This window comes from Aythya ferina, assembly GCF_964211825.1.
Source record: "Aythya ferina genome assembly, chromosome: 4".
NCBI lineage: Eukaryota > Metazoa > Chordata > Aves > Anseriformes > Anatidae > Aythya > Aythya ferina.
In genome coordinates, this window is record NC_140300.1 from 62,867,859 (window position 1) to 62,882,917 (window position 15,059).

The following is a 15,059-nucleotide window of genomic DNA, read 5'->3' on the forward strand; positions in this document are numbered from 1 at the left end:
GGACTTCATCTTATCTATGTCTCTTGGGTGTTACTTAAATTAATAAATAGCAAAACAATGTTAGAAACAGGCATTTACAGAGAATAAGAAACACTTGTAGTTGCAGGTCTATGAAGGTGCTAAAATGAGCATTAGAAGCATTAAGATGAGGTCTGGTGAAGGGAGGGGAAAAAATGTATTTTGTAAAGTGACACGGAAAGGGTTTTTGGCATTGAGAGATGTCTCAGGTCAAAAACAGCAGTACCTGCACATAAATACATATGCATATAACTGACATACAAGTATACCAGCACATAGGAAGAGTAGCATTTTGTATCATGTAGGTGGGAGAAAGTTATTACAAGGAAACTACCTTTCTTCACTGCCTTTTGACATGAAACTTTGAAGGATGCAGCATTGCACAGTAGTATCAGAATCAGACAGAGGCCTTTCTTAGCTGTACACTGATGCATAGACAAGTTAATAGGACAAATGCCAGCCCCATTAGGTCTATGGATTCATGAGTTACTCGCTGATGTGAGAACTAGAAACCTTGCTGCACAAAAAGCTAGCAATGTTCATGTTTTACTGAACTTTTATTTTACTCAGCCTCTGATTGCCTTCGTGATCAGAAGGCATTCAAGACTCTGGTTCAAAATCTCTATAGAAACTGTTACCTGACACTACAGCCTGAGGAATTCCTAACGTGACCTCCTTGGTAAATGTCTCTAATGGTGCCACATAAAAGCAGACAAATCCATTGCAACAGAGCAACTAGAGGTATAATAGAATCATTGGGTATGAAGAAATTGTAACTGAAACATAGCATGTTGGAAAAGAATGGACATCTGTTTTCTCTCAGATAGGATCAATTTTTCCTTTGGGGAATATTGATAGATATCCTCCACTCTAGGCCAGAATCTGAGCTATGACCACGCTTCATGGGAACTGTATTTGTAGGTTTTTCATGGTCCCTTCCCTGTCTTGCTTCATCACCAGACGTCTCTCCTATTCGGTTTGCTGCTGCATCACCTACATGCTCAGTTATTAGTAATGCAGAGGAATTAGGTGAAGCCAGGCCCTAGCTTCCACACCAAATTTATTATATATAAAATGCAGAACATCCCATATCACTGGAAAGGGAGTCTCTTCATTTTCCCAGCAGTGTGCAAAGTGAAAAGGGCTCTACAGCCTAGACTTCTGTTCAGAAAAACATGTTATGAATAATTTTGCAAAGGCAAAGCCTGTGGAAAAAAAAAAAAAAGCTTGCACAATAAAAAAGACAACCAGTCCTCAGTAGAAAGTAGAGCTTCAGAATCAATAAAGCAGATCCTAAAAGATGAAATACCTCAAACAAAGAAGTCAGTTGATAGGCTCAAATAAGTATTTCTTACCAACATTTTTAAATGGCTAGGAATTTAAGCAAGGGTGTCAGCATCTTGCAGCAAAAAAAAAAAGAATAAATAATAATAATAATAATAATAATGGCACAATTATTTACAGGGAAGTTTAGAGCTGACCCACAGTGCATACAGTTTTCACAGGCACCCATCAGCAAGGGGAAACCATCCCCTTTGAAATTCAGGTCTTCCTTCTTGTTTAGTGCCAGAGAAGATTTCTGCTCCCTGTAGCATTTGGATGGTGCTGCCTCTGTGTGAAATACCTCCTGCTGTATTTTCAGCAGTGCTCTGGAGCAACATTGGCAGCTCATATCACTCAAGACAGAGCTCAAACCCAGGCTCCCTAAAGGCATTCACTGAAACCCCCCCTTTCAGCAAATGGCTGGCTCCGGAACAGGGGGGCTAGTCCAAAAGTTTTTTGCTTTTAGCTATCCATCCAGAAATCCCAAGAGTACTGGAAGAGAAAAACATGTATTCCATATTGACCTACTGGAAGTAATAATTATTTTTTTTGTAAAAATCATATTCATCAGCATCCAAGCACTTGAACTCCTCCATATGTACCACAGAGACAATCTGAAATAAACCTAAGCAATCACAACTACAGTCAGTTCTACATGTTAAAAAAATTTAGACCAAATCCCCATTTCTACTTAAGGCTGTCATTTAGCACAGTTGCAGTATGAGACAACCACTCTCCCATGCGAGCACCCGGGAATCAGTGACTCACTGCTGCATAGGGAGTCATACTCGTGTTTTCAAACACATTCTTGTCTTCTAATAAAAACATGAATTTCATAAATCTTTATTACACCAGCATGAAAAATGCAAGCTTCCCTGCCAACTGTCACTCACCTATTTATTGCCACAAGTCTACACCCAAATCCCTTTTGCTCATACCAGCTGATTGTCACTCCTAAATGGTGCTGCAGAGACCGTTCGGTCCCTTCTTGCTTGAGGAGCTACTGGCTGTTAGAAAACACATGCAGGGCTGGTTAGGCAAGCAGCGAGCTCTCCCCTGCTTCTTCAAGGGAGAGGGAAGGAACAGCAGACAAGTGCAACCCTGGAGACTTCAGGACTAAAAACCAAGACTGATTCATAATGCACTGCACAAACCAGTAATGCTCAGAGAGGCTTAAGAGCTTCTCATCATGACCACACATTTTCTGCTTGGATTTCTCCCTTCAGAGTTTACTTCCACTGCTACCGTCAGAAGCAGCCACAAAATAGCTCACCTGGAAGCACCACCCTCCAAGCATGGGATGGGTCTCCCAAAATGCTGCTCTGGATCAATCTGGTCAAGCAAACCACTTCAGAGCAATATCCATACCCCAAGACAATGCGGGAGAGTAAATGGAAAATCATCTTTCCAAAGGAAGAAAGAGAATTTGCTGTCTTTGGCTAGAAGAGACAGAGTACTAACTGTGTGTGCATACTGTTTCATACCAGGAAACTATTCAAGTTTATTAAACAAAGCAAATAGCACATTATAGTGGGCAATTAGCAGCACAAATGCATGTCACCCTGCAGAGACAAGAGATTGCTTTCAATACATTGATATTTAATGGTAAATTTTACCTTTTTCTAAGAAATAAAAGAGCAGTTGTCCTGGAGTTGGCTCCTCTCAGGCACATACATAGCCTAGTTTAAGCCCTCAACAGTCACCTGGAGGAATTCAATATTGAAATGCCTGTGTAGAGAGTTGGCTAGATAGTAAATTTTAGTACAGTTCTGCATTTCACATAGAAACAATCTAAAAATGTAAGCAATTACCAGCCATTTGTTGCAGTCTCAAAAGTTAGAGGAACTCGTTCTCTGAATCAAGCCCGAAGTCAATAAAAAATTGTAATGGTAGAAGACCAGCCCACAGAGCAAACAATTTACGTGGTCATTAAGCATTCACCAAAAATGCCTTTAAATATCAAGAAAACCTCAAGTGCATGTATGCTCCCTCCTTATTCTCACCTTTCAAAGAGCACAAAGCCCTCCCAGTACAGAAGGTAGAGACGCATCCCTGTGATACTGGGATATTTCCTTTCTCCTCCATCAGGCCACCACTGTCTTGCAAGACAGAAGATACATCTATACCCATGGCTTGCTGCTACCTCTGTGCAGAGATCACCAAAAATATTATTTTACAGCAAAATGAAGTGTAACGCTAACATGGCTCAAGATAACGCATTTGAATAGCACAGCTTGAATAAGCCAAAGCAGACTCAGTGCTTACCAGCCTTTTCTCAAGCACCCTTAGCAGCTCAGATATCTGAAGGGAGGTCACGGTAAAGAATATAGGGAAAAACAGTGATAACACTTTCCTATTCTTCCTCATGTGATGGAAGTTTTATTATATTTGCATCTTCTGAGCTCTCTAAAAAAGAGCACTTCTCCCCATGTCTTCAGTTTCCATGCCAGACATTTCATGTACTTAAGAGACACCCAGTTGCACACGCTGGCATATAACCATACCTTTTTCCACATGGAGATAAGAAGTCTGATAATGGTTAATATTCCCAGTGTCTTTTGGGAAAACACCCAAAAAAGTTCAGGCTATGAAATGCAACAGAAGTGCTCTGGGCAAGGTCCATTTCCTTGCGGACCGATAGCTGAGGGATGACTCAAGGATGCTCTGGGGCTGACTCACCTGGATACGAGGTGACTCATTCCAGGAGGGCAGAGCAATGCAGCTCCCCCACGGATCTCAAACTACAAAGGGAGCTGCATCCAGTGTGAGCAAATCTCAAGCTAAAAAAAAAATAATCAGCTCAGAGCTTGCCAGCCACTACTCAAACAAAGGTCAAGGAATCCAAAGCATACGGCAATTACCCTGATAGTTTCTTATGAAGATAGCAAGTTTCCATATAAAAACAGAAACCTCATGGAGGTGAAAATTTCTCTGCGCTTACTAACATTTATTGTGCCCTAGCACAGGATAAAGGGCTGGCAGAGGAGCAGACAGCAGTGTTACAGCTAACAGATCTATTCTGGCTTGCACCCCTGCAAAAAAGCCTCCTCCACAGCAGGAGGGTGCTGCAACCTCCAGCAAGTTCAGAGAGCTAGAGAGCAAGGTGATATTTTCTTCCCACCCAAAGAAATGATGACAGGATCGAGCAAAGAATTCTGCAAATCCCCGCACCTCAGAGGGGAGAACAAGAAAATCCAGAAATAGTTTAAGCTAACCTGCTTAGATAGCAAATCCCACTGGAAACATTCTTCTGATCATTTTAAATAAAATCTGCCCTTGGAACAACTTGCAGCAAGCTGAGGAGGAAGAAAGGTGCTGCCATAGTGGTCTGGGCACACGACAGCAGAAAACTGCTATTTCTCCATCGTACCTTACCTAACCACGTATGGGATTCCACTTTCAGACCGTGATTTAGACTGGCTTTTGTGAAGGCATTTTACTGGCTGGATTTGCACATATTTAAATAAAACATTTCAGGGAGCCTGTGGAAACCATACTGATGCACAGCACGAGAAAATCATTCCGTTATTATTCACCCCATATCAAGATGAATGCAAGCAAGGTTTATAACAGGAGCTATCTTTCAAATATCAAAGTCAACACAGACCTGTCACAGAAAAACAAATATCCCACACACCATAATCTCCCATGTGTGATAGTTAAAATCTGCTTAAAAGCAGGGCAAGAGTTGGAGCAAAACCTGTGCCAAGTGTTGGCATTGGCAGAGTACAGTTCCTGGAATAACATCACATAAGCAGGAGAATTACTCATAGAAGATAACATGGTCTGAATTTTTATTATTCCGGAATTTGCCGAAACACAGCTTGGAGAGGAGAAGCCAGGCTGTTGATGTGTGTGACAATAGTGGTGAATGTTGTCTGTATTTCACAGACAACACGCTGTCCCTTTCAATAGCATCAGCTCTGTATCTCCGTGTAATCACTTCGGTTTAAATTTAGAACCGGAGCCCGTGGCCAGAGAGCATTAACACTTCTGCAGCACTTAAACAGTCAACATTTGGGGGGGAAAAATGATCAGGTGGTCCACAGTGCATGCACTTTGCTAGCTGTCAGGAGGTTAATGGTGTGCCTCAAGCACAAGGCTAAATTAGGATGTGAACACCTTAATCTACAGTTGCAAATGCTGACAGCAATGGCACTTCATCAACTATTTTTGCAGTCTTATTTGCTGCATATCTCCCTGATTTCTCAAGCCCGTGCCACCAGCCCTCCCTCATCTCCACATAAATTAGCTAAATGACCTCTTGTAGCCTGCTTGAAATGAAAATTGTCATCTGAAGGAGAAAATAGCTGTTCTAAATGTTTGCAGGGAATGGAGAGGGTGTTGAGGATTGCAAGCTTTTCTGCAATACAAAAACCTCAAATCCATGTGTCAGAAATTAGTCTTATCTGATATTCAGAGCCAAGAAATGAATAATCTTCCCTAGAAAAAGCAGATCCCTTCTTCATATTTGCATTTAACATTTCTAGGCCTGTAACGCATTAACAGCCTATGGATCTCGTTCAGGAAAAATGTCGATGTAGCAGAGCTGGAATTTGTCTCTTTGTTATGTGCGTTGTATAACACAGGTCCTCTGCCATGCTTCTCAGGAAAACTGATGGATGGAGGTGTCTGAGCGGCCACCACAGATTCACTGATATTATGCTGCTGAAAGCTTTATTGCAAGGATTCATTAAAGCTGAGCAGTAGAGACAGCTTTAACCTTACACTGGCGGTGTTTGAGGGAAGAGGAGATACCCAAGTTAGGAAACAGAAATTAAAATATTGGCCACAAGTGCAATAAAACAGCAGCTCTCCAGTTTGTTACGTGCACCCCTGGAAGGATTAATCTCAGGGCTGCAACAGAAATAAGTCAGTGGATTGACCCAGGAGTGAATTACTTTCTCCGGGGTAAGTACCTTCAAAAACACATCTCACAGCCACCACAAAGCAGTTTTAATGGAAGCTCCTGATAACTTCATCACAGGTTCCACGGCCCATCCTGTGGGGATGAAGGGCCAGTACCTCTTCCACCTGCTGCCTCCACTGGGCAGGACTTGGCATCTGTCCTTGTTGAATTACAGAAGGTCCCAGCGCACCCTGCCTAGGCCTTCAAGTCTCTGGTAGGCAAGCAGCTTGGAAAAGGAGGAAATGCTCCACTTACTAATACCAATACAAAGTGTCCATATGTGTGGAAAACTAAAAAGAGACTGAAAAGTCTCTTTTTGTGGCAAAAGTCTCTTTTAGTGGCAAAGTGTCTAGCTGTGCATTCATCCCCACAGCTAAGATACCTATCACCCACACACAAAACCTGTGACCACGTTATCAGGAGGTCTAATAATGCTATCCCCAACTTCTATGGAAACTCAAGAAATTTTAAGATGCTTCAGCCAATATGTCTTTTAAGGTGGCAGAAATGCATCTTCAGGCATGATGTGGGGGGATTTCCTCCAGAAAAGTGTCCTCATGAAGAACACAGAGGAGTTGGAGAGTCTAACATGCCCTTTATTTCACGACAAACCACTTTGGCATTCTCCAGGCTCTGGGACCTAAATAAGATCTGACCCTTTAAAGGAGTGTGTGACAGAATTAAGGCAGAATAGCAAGCCTGCAGTTTGCTCATTTGTGAGAAAGCCTAATGAGAAGGCTAGGACAGCAAGGTATTTGCACATCCCAGTATAAAAGGATGCTTCTAGCACACACCATGCGCCTGAGCAGCACGATGAAGGCCCAGCTGCCACACCACTTTGCCAGCTGATTTACAGGCAAGATTATCTCATGCATTACTGCAGCAGCTGAAACTCATCTGAGGAGCACCCTGGGTGAACCCCATGGAGAAACGCCATGTTAGATGCATAAGAATTACTCAGAGAAGAAAATGGACTAAGAGGTGAGTGACAACCCACACAGGTTCCTAAATAACCACCAAATTTTTTTTGAAATCAAGTAAACTGCAAAAAACATTTGCTTCAGCAAGTCACAGCTCTGCCTGCTGATTTATTTCTGCTTTCTCGAGAGTAAGGGAGGCTACAAAGCAGGCTGTGTGGACACTGGGTTTCTCTCCATGCAAAAAGATAGAGATCTTCTCTATATAGAAATAAATGAGCACGATTAGCTTGAATATCCTGGGAGAAGACACCCTACACACTGGCAAACCATGCAAATTGTCTGGGCTGATCCCAAAGCCTGTTCTCCTTCCTCTTTGTCAGAGAGGCTTCTGCAGCCATTACACAGGGATAAAGACACAGCCTCAAAATTACCACACCAGTAAATCGTGAAGAAAGGAGCTGCAGCATTTATGGGGCTTGGAGAATTCTCTGCTATATTACACACAGCATATAGCCATCCACGTATTTTGTGTTTGTTGTCAAGTTCCCCTGAATCCCTTTATACAATATTACCAAGCTGTATTAAGAAAGCTTCATCACTAGCTGAGAATCAGAGACAAAAAAAGGAGAATGCACATGGGTTTGTGGCCACCTTTCTGCAGAAAGGCCATTAATACAAAGCTGTTAATCAAGTACATAAAATCATGCCTGAAGTTTCTCTACAAAAACCAACACTTTTCTAGGTTGGAAAGAAATCAAGTGAAATCAGTATTCTTCTTGCCTTGAGATCCTAAGCATAGCATTGCCCACCAAATATTAAAAACTCTTACAAGGAATAGCTTCTAGTGCAAGTATAGAGGCCTTGTGCAAATATAGAGGACTTTTTTCCCAAATTATCCAGTGTTAAGATGCTCTTCCTTTGCACACACTTGCCACAGGGGTATTGCTAAGGGCCTTTTTCAGCAGTGAGATATTCTGACTCACAGCAACTCTGTTCAGATGTCCCTGGCTTCAGCTTTCATTTGTTTTCAACAAGGCTTCCTAAGTCCCATATTCTTTGGTGGCTTCTGAAGGGAAGGTTTTGCATGCCCAATTCTGTCCGCTAATTACAGCCCATGCTTCAGAGGGACACATATCCTGTGAAAGGCTACAGACAACAAATCTGACAATCCCATCATTGCCCCAGAGTGCCTCAAAGCCTGACCAAAACCTCATTAGCCTCACACAGGTACAGCAAAAGGGTAGAGTTTCAGAGAAGTAAAAGATTGAAGTCTGACTAAGCAGCAAGGAGTGCTATATCCATTATTTCCCAACGTAATGGTGAAGGGTTTATTTACATTTGCTATTCAGAGTGCAAACTCCTGGCAAACACCCCACAGCAGGTTTGCCGAGTGTTTTATCTGCAGGAGAAATTCTTATCTCTTTGGTGATTCCAGACCAGCAAGCAGAAGATGTAAAAAGATAACTTTCATTACCACAACAGAATGTTTTTTTCATAGCAGTTGTTACCCCATTTGGAAAATACTGCTTGATATCCTGTAATCCCTCTGCATCTGTCATTTCAGTTTATTAGTTCCCTGAGTATATTCAACGCTGTAAATGGAGAAACTGAGCTGTCCGGGTTTCAAATTGAAGATGGGAGCCGACTGACAAAATACCATGTAGCTGTTTCAGTTTAATAATCCCACGTGGACACATGATGCATCTACTATTCCTTCAGAAGCTGATTTCCCAAACTCAGTTATCATGCAGATGGTAAAACCTATTCTTTGAGGGTCAGGCTTAAAGCCAATGGAAAGTGCCATGTAATTCATTGAGGCTAAATAGCTATTACTGCTACCTGGAAAGTAAAACCCATTTGCAATAGGAAATGCTACTGTTTATGACAGCTAACATTTTCCAAAACCTTTCTAAGCACCCAAACTTTAAAAATAATCTCATGTCAGACACTGCACAGAAGCAAGTACAGTTCAATATAACAACAGATGCTTTCCTGGCCATGTAATCCAAGCCAGTAAATGCCCCACAGGAAAAACATTCTCTCTCCTTCAAATCCCAAGCAGCTTAGGCACCCAGTCTGCCAAAACCCAAAAGGGATTGAGCTGCTTCTCCAGATGCCAAAACATCCCCAGCACTAGAAACCAAACACCTTTCCCTTGCAGCCTTAAGAAGGATGCAGCATAGGTGGAGTAATGCCTTGGTCCTGTGAAGAGTCCTAGCATCCTTGCTATAGCCTGACAGGTAGACACATCCCCCAGGGCTTGCTGATGTGCAATATAAATCAAGTGATGACATTGATGTAACAGCTGTACTGAAAAAAAAAAAAAAAAAACACATAGGCACCTCTATGCCATCTCTAGCACGCCAAATACAGCGTATGTAAAAATTGGCTAATGGTCCAAAACCACAAAAATATTATCCCAGTGTCTTAGAATAAGTTGATAATATTTATTACTTTGGGAATTACTAATTCATGCAGCTTGTGCACTTTATTTTTTTACTGGAAAGAAAAGGAGTTTAATTTAACCCTGGCATTAAAATATGCTTGCTAAATGTAGTAGTGCATTGTTGAAGACAAATGAATTTAAACATGAGGCTGACTCTATAAAACATCAGAATCACCCTTCCAAGGCAAAAACACTTTAGGAACATTTAGGTCTTTAAAAACAAAATTAGTCAGTGACTTAAAACATCTTCTCTTGGTCACAATGAAATGCAGTTCTCCAGCTCAGCTGCATTTCACTGTTTATGCGCCTGCAAAACAGGCACTGGCCACAGTTCCACTTCTTTGTATTCTAAGATCTTCCCCTCATCTACAGAACTGACTAACTAACACTCAGTTTTACCTGGAGGCATTTGCAGTCTTATTAAGGGGCATAGTGAGCTAAAAAAGGTATGACCTGCTCGTGGAAACAAACTGTGATTATCAAAGAGAAAGCCACAGGGCGTTCATCATTAAAAACTGAATTAACAAGGCATTGTGCATTTCCTCTGTAGAATTTTCTTTGACAGAGGATTTAAAGGATGCTCTGGATTCAGGAGCTCAATAAATACATAAAATGTCATGGCAAGCTTTCTAATGCACCTCCTGACCCACGCTGGCGTGGTACCACACCAAGGCTGGCACATGATGTTTGCCAACAAGGAACAGTGGAATGCAAGACCAGACTTTTAAGTCTTCCTCAAAACTTGGACCTTGGTCAGGGAATCCAGGTAGACTAAATCCAGGAGCTCCACCGTAGCAGCTACCAAAAGGCATACTTGTTTTCTACATCGCTGCAAGGAGCTCTGTTTGGCCAGTACTTAGCCAGGTCCCAGCAGGCAGAGGTGGAAGGCATTAATGGGGGTTTTTCCTTGCATTACAGCATCCATCTGAACACTTTCTCTACCAGGGGTTGTTTAGAGTCTGCCTGCCTTTTTTTTTTTTTTTTTTTGTGGATTCTCATACAATTCTTTTCCTCAAGTTAATGCACTCCACACGGACCTTTTTGACTAGAAGGTATTGTGTTTTTAATCTAAGTTCTCTGTAGAGGGACACATGCTATCAATATCTTTGAGCAACTCCCCACTGCAGTCAGCAGGGAATTCTGCTCAAAAAAATCAATGGCACAACAAAGCCCATGGTTGTTGGGGTTCTTTTATATATTGTGTTATAGCTTTCAAATGAATCCTGGCATTGATCCCTTAAAAAAATTAATGAAGAATTAAATGAAAAGGGGAAAATTGACAAAATACTCACTGCAGTCAAAAGGCTGGTAAGGGCAAAGACAGTAACGTGCTGCTAGAATATTAGATGGAGAATCCTGATAATGTCATACAATAACTTTGCTGTAAGCCCAGCAGGTATTTGTGGGGATGTCTGTATCATTTGATTATTTATTACAGAAGTAGCCAAAAAAAAAAAGCAGAGTAGAGCTACCACTATCAAAGTGAAGGGCTACAAAAAACTGGCCCAAAGGAGGATGTTCAACAGTACGTGAAAACCTTCAAGCACATCTTTACCACTAAAAGGAAAAGGACGAGCTCTCCTAAATCCTTTAAGCTGACAACCATAACTATTAGGTACAAAAACCTAGCCTAGTGCAGCAGCTTTGCCAACACGTACCAGCCCCTCTAACTACAAGAGATTCATTTTTACTAGCTAGGAAGCCTCCTCCACCCCTCTGAGCTTTAATGGAGTTGTGATTAATTGCACCAAAGTGGGTCTGGCCCAGTCTTTTCAATGCAACACTATTGATTTACTCCCATAGCACAAGTAGTCCACCAGATTTTGACATTGAAATATGATCTTCTTTAATGACACCCTCTCTTAGTAATATCTCCCAGCTTTCTCTGTTATTCATTCTGGGATTTAGATTTAATTTGGGTGCTGTTATGTTGCATATACTTTTATTGTGCTCTGTTTACAAAATGATTCTTGCAATTAATTACAGTAATGAGATTATGGCTAAAAGACTTAGAGAATGCTGATTAGATAATTAATGATTGGTTGTTTGTAGAATTTTATTGGAAACACACCGTGGGTTGGTCTCTCCCCTTTCCGTTTTTGGTCTTTCTTGCCCGAGTTCTAATAGGTAATTGAATAAATGATTAGTGAGAAAGTAGATTACATGAATCATATTTAACCCCTCAGCACTTCGACAGGAATCCAGAGTAATATAAATGTGAGGAATATAAGAAATCAATTTCTTTGGTATTTTCATTGTAGTAATTACAGGCTGAAAATAGTTTTAAATCAGACATTAGTACAAAATCGGCAAATAGGCTGGACCTGAAATAAGGAGCCTCCGTGCAAGAGCAAGCGATGTTGGAGTAGCTGCCTGCCAGCAAGTCCAGGACCGATCAGCACAGAGGGGCTCACTAGGACAAAGAAGAGCTTGACCACATGTGGCCACATCTGGAGTCAAATGGTTGACCTGGAGAAAACATCTCCTTTCAGTGCCTGGACCTGAATCAAGATACCAGGTCAGCCTTCCCCTGCTGTCAGTAAGCTCCTGGACAACCCTTCAGCCAAGTGGAAGCCCCATCTCTCTTCGGGGCCAGGTTGTACCACAGATTACAGCACGCTACCACCAAGAGCTAGATGAGAAACTGGTGCAGCCAGAAGAAATTCCTCCAGCTTAACCAAAGGCCACACATATCAAAATAATGCTATTGAGGCCATCTGGTGTGCTTTCGGAAAACGTGAAAGATGTATACAACCACAATGGCAAACATACATGTACATGCACACATAATAGTCTGATTAAGAGAATTCCCGTTGACTTCGGTCTCAGCTCCAAAAATTCAGCACTTCTTCCCTTGACAGAGCCGCCAGAGAAAGTCCATTCAGTATCGTAACACAAGTAGAGACCTCGTGGCAAAAAACAGCCAGTATTTAAATAAGTGATCACACTCCATGTGCAGAATTGGCCAAATTAAAGTTGCTGGGCAGCCTTAACTTCTGCCTTCCTGGAAAAGCAGAGCACTTCCCCAGCTATTTGTCTTTTTTTTTTTTTTCCTCCTAAGTCTGACAGATCTTGTTCAAAATTTTAATTAATTTATTTATTTTGAGCTTGCTGCAGTGTTTGGGTGTTCTTAATTAGCAGAAAAGAATCAGCAAGGAAAGCTAGAAGTCTACTTTCAGCTTCTTATGTTGCTCACCAGGTGCTGATCTCTTCTCTGGTGACCAGCAGTAGGACCTGAGAGAAGGGCATGAAGCTGTGTCGGGGGGAGTTCAAGTTGGATATTAGGAAAAAGTTTTTCACTGAGAGGGTGGTTGGGCACTGGGAAAAGCTCTCCAGGGAAGTGGTCACAGCACCAAGCCTGCCAGAGTTCGAGACGCATTTAGAAAACACTCAGAAATACAGAATTTTTCACTCAGAGACAAAGTTACATTGTCAGAGAAGGAATTATAGTCATTTCACACCATTCTGTAGAAAAATCAAGCCATGAACAATTTAGAACTGGCCTGAAATGGCTCCTCCATACAATTTTTGTCAAGATAACTGAGAATCCCTAGTAAAACAATGCCCAGGACCAGATGCAACATTTGAGTCTGGTTCTACAAGACAACATTGATGCAGTTTCAACACTGTCACGTTTCATGTTGAAGAGGCATCTTGTCCTGTGAAGAGATGTGATTTTCCTGCCCCTAGGCCTGGAACAGGTCCATCTCAGACCTGAAGTTGCAGGATTTCCTCTCAGGGTTTTGGCCTAAAAACAGCCACATCACTATCCTGCAAATGAAGAGATCAAGATATCACTGTCACTCTTCTTTCTAACCTTAAGCAGTCTTTATATCTGTTTTTCTATAATAAACTAGAGCTCAAGTATTTAAAAAAAAATATTTCCTCCCTTATGACCTGTGCAATTGGGTCCAAAGGTATAGGGTTTTCTAAATCCCTCTGAAGGGTAGAGAACATGCGAGTATTGAGCCTTTTGGGAAAATCCAGGCTTCACATACCTTAGCAGGCAAAAGCTTTTGAAAGACACCTCAGGCACAGGTGCTGGGTAGCAGACCATCTTGCTCACAGTAGTTCAAACGTCAGCTTCCACAGGTAAGGCGGAAACAAGGATAAGCTTCAAAAGGATGTAAAAACAGACTTCAGTGTGCCTTTGACACAAGTCACTATTTTACCACTCCTGTGACAGATTGCCAAATTCACTGAGTTAAATTGCACACGCTAACATCAGAGCCTGGCTGCACTGTGATCAACATTATTCCACTACGAGTCAAACCACCCCGAGTACAACAGATGACATGCCAGCCTATTCTGAATACATTCTCACATTGATTTAATGAATGAAGATGAATTATCTTGCCTCAATCTACTACCAAAGATAGTAGATAAATATAAAATCCTGCAAGACAGACCTATTCACTCATGAAAGAGCAAATTAAGCTATTATATGCCCAAGGCACATAACTTTCTCATCCACCTGTATTTCTTCAACTGTCAGTTCAGTATTTTTTCCAATGAAACAGACATGTCAAGATCCATTTTTAGGAGACAAAGGAAACTAGTGGGGAGATGCATAGGCAAGATTCCTCTCCACCGACAAAAAACAACAAAAACAAAACAAAAAAAAAAACATTGCCATCCAACTACAGTGTAGCCATACACTTGAGGGAAATTACATATTGGGTGTAATTTTCCTCTACACAGCATGATCACAGATAATTAATATACATGATTGCAAAGAACACAATTAAAAGCCCCTGGCTAGAACCTGACTTTGCAAGAATCACATTCAAATTGGGAGGGTCACAATCTGTTCTGATTTTATCATATGTTATCCATACCACCAATATGTTTAAGACAAGGAACAGCATTGCTACTAACGCAACACGAGCTTTTTCGTAAGCTTCAGAAGCCAGTAGTCTTGGAGTAAGACCAAGTATAGCAGTGCTGCTTGTTTGTGTGATCGCAGTTAACAAGGAAGTTGCTTAAAATGCATTTTTTTTTCCACCCATGTACAGCACCTGATCAGTTATTGCCTTAAGATCTTAAGCACCTCATTTTATTAACAAGCGTGTCCTGCAGTTGCACTCGCACACCAGGCTGTGGCAGCCCTCATGCTGCTGGCAGCTTGCCTGTTAGCAGCCATTTATCTTGTACTACTTGCAAAACATTTTATTATTTTTTTTTTCCCCATACAAGGGGAACTTCTACAGTCCTCCACCAAGAGCTAGACCCCTGCAGCTTACATCAGCTCCTATGACCAAGGTCTGTATGAACTGCACAGCAAGACAGGAAGTCAGTTTAAGTTTAATTTTGGAGTTTCTAGCTATTCCTCATCTTCTGCAGTATCTGCTTGCAGGCTACAAGGGAAATAACTGCTGCTTTGCAAAAGAGAGCACAAAGATTGAGTGTTAGAGCACGCTATCTCTGGCCCCTCATCCATACA

The 15,059-nt window shown here is 41.6% G+C and overlaps 2 long non-coding RNA genes across 2 annotated transcripts in view; both read right to left on the reverse strand.

Annotated features, from left to right (window-relative positions):
* The window catches only part of LOC311436850, a 56,939-nt gene that overhangs the window by 25,967 nt on the left and 15,913 nt on the right, over positions 1–15,059 (reverse strand). The window lies entirely within an intron of this gene.
* LOC311436848 overlaps positions 1–15,059 on the reverse strand; it is a 39,548-nt gene that overhangs the window by 19,513 nt on the left and 4,976 nt on the right. The window lies entirely within an intron of this gene.